Source organism: Heptranchias perlo, unplaced genomic scaffold (genome assembly GCF_035084215.1).
Source record: "Heptranchias perlo isolate sHepPer1 unplaced genomic scaffold, sHepPer1.hap1 HAP1_SCAFFOLD_64, whole genome shotgun sequence".
NCBI classification, from domain to species: Eukaryota; Metazoa; Chordata; class Chondrichthyes; order Hexanchiformes; family Hexanchidae; genus Heptranchias; species Heptranchias perlo.
Genome location: NW_027139666.1, coordinates 1,349,119 through 1,359,274, shown reverse-complemented (window position 1 = coordinate 1,359,274; position 10,156 = coordinate 1,349,119).

The following is a 10,156-nucleotide window of genomic DNA, read 5'->3' as shown; positions in this document are numbered from 1 at the left end:
CCTATCCACCTGTGACTCCACTTTCAAGGAGCTATGAACCTGTACTCCTAGATATCTTTGTTCTATATCTCTCCCCAACGCCCTACCATTAACGGAGTACGTCCTGGCCCGATTCGATCTACCAAAATGCATCACCTCACGTTTATCTAAATTAAACTCCATCTGTCATTCATCGGCCCACTGTCCCAATTTATCAAGATCACGCTGCAATCCTAGATAACCTTCTTCACTGTCCACAATGCCACCAATCTTGGTGTCATCTGCAAACTTACTAACCATGCCTCCCAAATTCTCATCCAAATCATTAATATAAACAACAAATAAGAGCGAACCCAGCACCGATCCCTGAAGCACACCGCTGGTCACAGGCCTCCAGTCTGAAAAACAACCCTCGACAACCACCCTCTGTCTTCTATCGTCAAGCCAATTTTGTATCCAATTGGCTACCTCACCTTGGATCCCGTGAGATTTAACCTTGTGTAACAACCTACCATGCGGTACCTTGTCAAAGGCTTTGCTAAAGTCCATGTAGACCACGTCTACTGCACAGCCCTCATCTATCTTCTTGGTTACCCCTTAAAAAAACTCAATCAAATTCGTGAGACATGATTTTCCTCTCACAAAACCATGCTGACTGTTCCGAATCAGTCCCTGCCTCTCCAAATGCCTGCAGATCCTGTCTATCAGAATGCACTCGAACAACTTACCCACGACAGATGTCAGGCTCACCGGTCTGTAGTTCCCAGGCTTTTCCCTGCCGCCTTTCTTATACAAAGGCACAACATTTGCTACCCTCCAATCTTCAGGCACCTCAACTGTAGCTGTCGATGATTCAAATATCTCTGGTAGGGGACGCGCAATTTCCTTCCTAACCTCCCATAACGTCTTAGGATACATTTCATCAGGCCCCGGAGATTTATCTACCTTGATGCGCGTTAAGACTTCCAGCACCTCCCTCTCTGTAATATGTACACACCTCAAGACATCACTATTTATTTCCCCAAGTTCCCTAACATCCATGCCTTTCTCAACCGTAAATACCGATGTGAAATAATCATTCAGGATCTCACCCATCTCTTGTGGTTCCGCACATAGATGACCTTGTTGATCGTTAAGAGGCCCTACTCTCTCTCTCGTTACTCTTTTGCCCTTCATGTATTTGTAGAAGCTCTTTGGATTCTCCTTTGCCTTATCTGCCAAAGCAATCTCATGTCCCCTTTTTGCCCTCCTGATTTATCTCTTAACTCTACTCCGGCAATCTCTATACCCTTCAAGGGATCCACTTGATCCCAGCTGCCTATGCATGTCATATGCCTCCTTTTTCTTTTTGACTAGGGCCTCAATCTCCCGAGTCATCCAAGGTTCCCTACTTCTACCAGCCTTGCCCTTCACTTTATAAGAAATGTGCTTACCCTGAACCCTGGTTAACACAATTTTGAAAGCCTCCCACTTACCAGACGTCCCTTTGCCTGCCAACAGACTCTCCCAATTAACTTCTGAAAGTTCCTGACTAATACCATCAAAATTGGCCTTTCCCCAATTTAGAATTTTAACTTTTGATCCAGACCTATCAGTCTCCATCGCTATCTTAAAACTAATGGAACTATGATCACTGGTCCCAAAGTGATCCCTCACTAACACTTCTGTCACCTGCCCTTCCTTATTTCCCAAGAGGAGGCCAAGTTTTGCCCCCTCTCTGGTCGGGCCATCCACATACTGAATGAGAAATTCCTCCTGACTACACTCAACACATTTCTCTCCATCCAAACCCCTAATGCTATGGCTGTCCCAGTCAATGTTGGGAAAGTTAAAGTCCCCTACTATTACCACCCTATTTTTCTTGCAGCTGTCTGTAATCTCCTTACATATTTGCTCCTCAATTTCCCGTTGACTATTTGGGGGTCTGTAGTACAATCCTATCAAAGTGATCTCTCCCTTCTTATTTTTCAGTTCTACCCATATAGACTCAGTGGGCGACCCCTCGGATATATCCCCTCTCACGACTGCCGTGATGTTCTCCCTAATCAAGAACGCAACTCCCCCTCCTCTCTTACCTCCTGCTCTATCTTTCCTATAGCATCTGTACCCTGGAACATTGAGCTGCCAGTCCTGCCCCTCCCTGAGCCATGTTTCAGTAATAGCTATAACATTCCAGTCCCATGTAGCCATCCATGCCCTGAGTTCATCTGCCTTGCCCATCAGACTTCTTGCATTGAAATGAATGCAGTTTAATCTAGACTTCCCTTGGTCTTTGCCCTGCTTTCTCAGACCATCTGTCCGGTCATGTTTGGTACACTCTCCCTTACTGCCTTTTGTTTCTGTCACCACTTTACTTCCCACTGGCTTCCTCATCTGTTCCCATCCCCCTGCCACATTAGTTTAAACCCTCCCCAACAGCACGAGCAAACACTCCCCCTAGGACATTGTTTCCAGTCCCGCCCAGATGCAGACCGTCCAATTTGCACTGGTCCCACCTCCCCCAGAACCGGTTCCAATGGCCCAGGAATTTAAATCCCTCCCTCTTGCACCATCTCTCAAGCCACGTATTCATCCTAGCTATCCTGTCATTCCTACTCTGACTAGCTCGTGGCACTGGTAGCAATCCTAAGATTACAACCTTTGAGGTCCTACTTTTTAGTTTAACTCCTAACTCCATAAATTCAGCTTGTAGAAACTCATCCCGTTTTATTATCTATATCGTTGGTACCTATATGCACTACGACAACTGGCTGTTCACCCTCCCCCTCCAGAATGTCCTGCAGCCGCTCCGAGACATCCCTGACCCTTGCACCAGCGAGGCAACATACCATCCTGGAGTCTCGGTTGCGTCCGCAGAAACGCCTGTCTATTCCCCTTACAATCGAGTCCCCTATCACTATAGCTCTGCCACTCTTTTTCCTGCCCTCCTGTGCAGCAGAGCCAGCCAGGGTGCCATGAACCTGGCCGCTGTCACCTTCCCCTGGTGAGCCATCTCCCCCAACAGCATTCAAAACGGTATACCTGTTTGAGTGGGGGATAGCCACAGGGGACGCCTGCACTACCTGCCTGCACCTCTTACTCTGCATGGTGGTCACCCATTCACTTCCTGCCTGTACTCCCTTTACCTGCGGTGTGACCAACTCGCTAAACGTGCTATCCACGAGTTTCTCTGCATCGCGGATGCTCCACAGTGAATCCACCCGCAGCTCCAGCTTCGAGATACGATCGGTCAGTAGCTGCAGGTGGACACACTTCCTGTACACATGGTCGGCAGGGACACTGGTAGTGTCCATGACTTCCCACATCTTGCAGGAGGGGCATATCACGGGTGCGAGGTCTGCTGCCATGACTTGCCTCAGCTTAGATACCCCTTTTAAATTGTATGTATATACATATATATAGTCCAAAGCAAAGAGAATAGTGCCAGAAGACAGCTAATGTTATTCCTATGTTCAGAAAGGGAGATAGAACAAATCCAGAGAACGATAGAGCAGTTAGTCTAACGGCGGTGGTCGCAAAGATATTGTAAACTTTACTAATAAATGTAATAGAACACAAATGGAAACCGAAAATTTGATAACGAATAGTCATTACAGATTTCAAAAGAGGTCAACTTTAAGTACTGGGTTTACTTCTGTGCCCGACAGTGAATTGTCAATGGGAGCTGATTGGATTCCATCTTTTTGGAGATGGCCATTGTCTGGCCCTTGTCTTGTGTGAATGCTGCTTGCAATAGATCGGCCCAAGCCTTGCTGCATGCAGGCAGGGACTACTTCATTCACTGAGTAAACTGTGTATGACGCACGTTGCCATATATGATAGTGGAGAGTTCAGGTAGAAACCAAATTTCACCATGCACTCGGTACTTTTTGTTGCAGATGCTTCCTAGCACGTCACCCTCAGCAACATAGGAACAGGATTAGACCATTCAGCTCCTCAAGCCTGTTGAGCTATTCAGTTATATCATGGCTGATCTGCACCCAACTCCATTTGTCCGCCATTACTGTTCATTCATTCATACCCTTACCGAATAAAACTCTCTCCACTTCAGCCTTGAAAGTTCCAATTGTCCAAGCATCCACAATCTTTTGGGGCGAGAACTCCAGATGTTAACCACCCTTTGTGTGAAAAAGTGTTTCCTGATTTCACAGTGCATGGCCTTCCTCTCATATTAAGCTAATGTCCCCTCGGTCTTGATTCGCCCACCAGAGGAAATAGTTTCGATGTATCAGTGTTACGATCGCTCTACCCGATCGTACTCCTTTATCATTTTAAACACCTCGATTAGATCAACCATCAAATTTATGGACTCAAGAGAATACAAATTAAGTTCATGCAACCTCTCCTCATAATTTTACCCTTTTAAACCCAGATATTATTCTGGCGAATCGGTGTTATTCCGCCCTCGAAGACTATTGTGTCATTTTAAGGTGTGGTGCCCAATCTCCAGATCGAGTCTGACCAACGCTCTGTACAACTGAAGCATAACTTTCTCTCCTCTGTATTCCTACCCTCTTGAGATAAAGGCCAATATTCCATTTGCCTTTTTGATAACTTTTTGTTTCTGTGCACTGGCTTTTAGTATTTGTGCAACTGGATACCCAAACCCCTTTGCTCCTCAATAGTTGATAATCTCCCTCTATTAAGAAAATGTTATGATTTGTCTTTCTTCGATCCAAAGTGTATGACCTCACACTTCCTCATATTGAACCCCATCTACCACAGTTTTACCCAATCACTTAATCTCTTTATGTCGCTATGTAACTTCCTGCTCCCATCTATACTACTCACTGTTTTCCAAACTTGTCTCTTACACCCACGTGTTGAGCTCCAGCATGGCTGAGGATCAGAATGTTTATGGAGCCTCCTCCTCGTATTAGTTGCCTGATTGTTTTTACCATATGCCACAATTCTCTACACTTCCTGGAATGTATTGAACGCGTAAGGAAGCTTTTTAAGTCGAACGTTGACCTTCCTTTTCGCTTCCTACACGGAGACACCAAACCCAGCCCCCCATTTCACCCCATATACTCACACTTTTATCGTTCTCAGGATGTGGGTTTCGCTGGCATGGCCTGGATTGATTGCCTATCGCTAATTGCCCTTTGGTGATGATGGGCAACATTCATGATCGCTGATTAGTTGTTTTTATACAATGCTTGCTAAGACACTTCAGAAGGCAGCTCGTATCAACAATGTTGCTGCAGGATTGGAGTCACATATAGGCCAGACTGGGTAAAGACGTACGAAACTAGTCCATCCAGCCTGTCCAACACAATTGTGATGCCTTTTGTGTTCCAGTATATACACTCCTCAACTCCCACAAAACAATGTTATCTCCTGGAGGAGGCGAAGAAACAGATAAAAACCCAGGTTAATTTGGGGGAAAAATCTGGGAAATTCCTCTCTTACCCTCTTTGGCGATCGAAACAAGTCCCGGAGATCACTCTTGCCCTGATAATTCTATGCATTACTTCACCTACCTTTTGGAAGAGGAGATCTCCGCCCCAGCCAGAAACAGGTCCAGCTCTCGCTTGAAGGAATTCAGCGAATCGGCGTCCACCGCACGAACCGCCAGCCTGTTCCACAGGTTCACTATTCTCTGAGAAAAGAACCACCTCCTGAGTCCTGACATCTAAGCTAGATCTGGCCTTGTACAACTTAAAAGTGTGATTCTTTGCCTTCCCTAAATGATTTAAATGGAACAAACTGTCAATAGGAACACAATCTATTCCCTTCATCATCTAATAAACCTTGATCAAATCACCCCAATATCTACTCTGCTCTAATGTTTAGAGTCCAAACTCTTTTAGCCTATCTTGATAAGACAACAGGTTTGCTTCCCTAAAGGGCAATAGTGAACCAGTTTGTCTTTTTTATGACAAGCCGACGGCTTCATAGTCACATGACTTGACATCAGATTTTTATTTCGAAAATTCCTAATTGAACTTACATGCTCAAACTGTCATGGTGGGATTTGAACTCACGTTCTCTGAATCATTAGTCCAGGCAGTTAGATTACCAGTACAGTAAAATAACCACCATGCTGCCTTTCTTAGCCTTGATTATTTTTAAGATCTTCAGTGTAACTTTTACTGCAATAAAGCTTTGAAATGTTTCCTGTACCATTTCATCAATAGTTTTTAAAACAGGAGACCAGAAACTGACTAAACGGCACTGATTAATCCCTGGAAATTAATGATGGTCAGACCGCACAATTCTGAGCAAAAATATCAATTACCAGCCGAAAACTTTAAGAGACCTTCAATCAAAAAAGGTGGTCATGGAAAAGGACAGGGAGGGGCCGGAAATAAAGGTTCTAAATTGGGGGAAGACCGATTTTAATAGGATAAGGCAGGATCTGGCCAAAATGGACTGGGATCAGCTGCTTGTAGGAAAATCCGCATCGGAGCAATGGGAGTCTTTCAGAAGGGAGATTGAGACCATACAATGGCAACATGTTCCCGTAAAGGTCAAGGGTGGTTCCAAGAACTCCAGGGAACCTTGGACGTCAGGGGATATACGAGAATGGATTAGGAAAAAAAGGAGGGCTTTTGGCAGATACAAAAGGCTAAAGACGGAGGAAGCCCTAGAGGAGTAAAAAAGTGCAGGGGGATACTTAAAAAAGAAATTAGGAGATCAAGGAGGGGCCATGAAATAACACTGGCGAGCAAAATAAAGGAAAATCCTAAGATGTTTTATAAGTATATTAAGGGTAAGAGGATGACGAGGGAAAAAATAGGGCCCATTAGGGACAAAAATGGCAATCTGTGTGTGGAGCCGGCAGATGTAGGAGGGGTTCTAAATGAATTTTTTGCATCTGTTTTCACTATGGAGAAGGAGGATGTAGACATAGAAATACGGCAGGGGGACTGTGATATACTCAAACATATTAACATCGAGCGGGAGGAGGTATTGGTGGTTTTAGCAGGCCTAAAAATGGATAAATCCCCAGGCCCGGACGAAATGTATCCCAGGCTACTGTGTGAGGCAAAGGAGGAGATTGCGGGGGCTCTGACACTTATATTCAGAACCTCTCTGGCCACAGGGGATGTGCCAGAGGACTGGAGAACCGCTAATGTTACACCATTATTCAAGAAGGGGAGTAGGGAAAAACCGGGGAACTACAGGCCAGTGAGCCTAACATCAGTGGTAGGAAAATTATTGGAAAAAATTCTGAAGGAAAAATTAGTCTCCACTTGGAGAAGCAAGGATTAATCAGGGATAGTCAACATGGCTTTGTCAAGGGAAGATCATGTCTGACTAATTTGATTGAATTTTTTGAGGGGGTGACTAGGCGTGTGGATGAGGATAACGCAATGCATGTGGTATACATGGATTTCAGTAAGGCCTTCGATAAAGTCCCCCACAGGAGACTGGTCAAGAAGGTACGAGCCCATGGAATCCACGGTGCTTTGGCACTTTGGATACAAAACTGGCTTAGTGGCAGAAGGCAGAGGGTGATGGTCGAAGGTTGTTTTTGTGACTGGAAGCCTGTGGCCTGTGGGGTACCACATGGATCGGTGCTGGGTCCCTTGCTGTTTGTGGTCTACATTAATGACTTGGATATGAATGTAAAAGGTATGATCAGTAAGTTCGCTGATGATACAAAAATTGGTAGGGTGGTAAATATCGAGGAGGATAGCCTCAGTCTGCAGGACGATATAGATGGGTTGGTCAGATGGGCGGAACAGTGGCAAATGGAATTTAACCCGGAAAAGTGCGAGGTGATGCACTTTGGAGGGACTAACAAGGCAAGGGAATACACAATGAATGGGAGGACCCAAGGCAAGACAGAGGGTCAGAGGGATCTTGGTGTGCAAGTCCACAGATCCCTGAAGGCGGCGGAACAGTTAGATAAGGTGGTAAAGAAGGCATATGGGATACTTGCCTTAATTAGCCGAGGCATAGAATATAAGAGCAAGGAGGTTATGATGGAGCTGTATAAAACACTGGTTAGGCCACAGCTGGAGTACTGTGTGCAGTTCTGGTCGCCACACTACAGGAAGGATGTGATCGCTTTGGAGAGGGTGCAGAGGAGATTCACCAGGATGTTACCAGGGCTGGAGCGCTTCAGCTATGAAGAGAGACTGGGAAGATTGGGTTTGTTTTCCTTGGAGCAGAGGAGGCTGAGGGGGGACATGATTGAGGTGTACAAAATTATGAGGGGCACAGATAGGATGGATACTAAGGAGCTTTTTCCCTTTGTTGAGGGTTCTATAACAAGGGGACATAGATTCAAGGTAAAAGGCGGGAGGTTTAGAGGGGATTTGAGAAAGAACTTTTTCACCCAGAGGGTGGTTGGAGTCTGGAACTCACTGCCTGAAATGGTTGTGGAGTCAGGAACCCTCACAACATTCAAGAAGCATTTGGATGAGCACTTGAAATGCCATAGCATACTAGGCTATGGACCAAATGCTGGAATATGGGATTAGAGTAGACAGGGCTGATGGCCGGCGCGGACACGATGGGCCGAAGGGCCTCTATCCGTGCTGTATAACTCTATGACTCTATGACTCTATAACAAGCATTATAAGGCATGGAAGATATTTTGAAGCATTAATTTATTCCTGTTATTGTGGAATTTGTAATTTGTTCAGCTTTTAAAAATTGTTTAAGCCTTTATTTTGCAGCTTAAGAATTTCACTTGCTGAAAAAATGGCGGATGTTCCCAATTTCCAGGACTCATTCCCAACGATCTGTCAGAGCCTGTTGGTGGGACATTGCAGTTACACGACGAGACGTTCACATTCCAAATCTTATTATAAACATGGAGATAGTGTTTTATAACGGTGAACAAAAACTGTGACCAAAATTTGTTGACGAGGAAGTCAGATTCGATTTACAGGAAATGCGTGCAGACGTAAAATTTTAAATACTGTCTAGACGGAAACATACGTCAAGTCCGACGGAGATAATCTGTTCCCTTTCTTTGTATCAAACCTTTCAGTATGTTTCCCTTAAATGGAGTAGATTAATATATTTGTGCTTTACTGAACCATTCCTTCATACTGACCTGCGCCTCTAATTCTTGGTTTTCCCAAATTGTAGTTTTCCATCTAACTTTGAGCGAGATGTCATCACAGCTGGGATACGTTATCAAACCAATCTCCTTGTGTGATCCACCTCGAAGTGTTTTCCACTTTATATCATCGCGCTCCTCATGCCATCTCCTTTTGTACATTTGCCCCTCACATATCCACTAAAGGAAGTCCGAGCTTGCAATGGTACCGTGCCTTTCGTAACGACAGAACACACCTGAGAGTTAAACAGCCAGTGAATTATTTTTGAAGTGGACACTGTTGATGTTCATCCATTATATCCTTCTTCCTATGATATTTGTTGAACTGATGCCAGCATTTCGTATTATTTCCGTGCTAATGATCTCACTTACATAATCCGTATTCTATCTGTATCGTCCAATTTCCTTCGTCATGCTGATGTTCTCACTATGTTGTGCTACTCAATAAATTGTTATTTTATATGTTATTCCTTATTGACTAATCCTGATTTGTCACACTGTACAGTAATTTCCCGTCTTTTCACCTTAAAAGCAATGTGACCATCATTATTGAAGGTTTTTCCTTGAACTTGTCACATTCACACTTCAGACTGGAACGATGTTTGGAGATAATGAATGAACGCCTTACCCATTCATTTGACATTCCTCTGTTGCTGTTTCATAAAAGCATTCAAACATTTGTTTTAAATTATCAAATGTGGCATTGGTGGCTCCCTTTCTGACAATATGTGTTGCCTGTACTGTGTCAGAGGCTCCATATCTCGCTGCCTGTATTATGATAATGGCTCATTATCTGGCAGTAGTCCCTACGTGTGTTCTGTTTTGATCGAAACTTGGATCTATGGCTTGTCAGTGTCTGTATTCTTGCGAATCACTCAGATCAACAAGGACTGAGAGTCAAGCTAGTGCAAATGGACTAACAAATATATTTTTACAACACAATAGTGTTGACAAGGCAGCAAAGGATTTCAATTTCCCCTCCAGCCTCTCACATTTCCATTTGTATTGGGTACACTTTATCCTGCAAATTGCCGATTCAGTTTACCTTTCCTCGATGTCAAGTGTGATCTCGAGTTTTATACCAATCTTTAAATGTAATTATTTAAGTGTCAGAAATCCAAGTACTCTTGTGGCAGCATTTTCCCTGGGTAATAT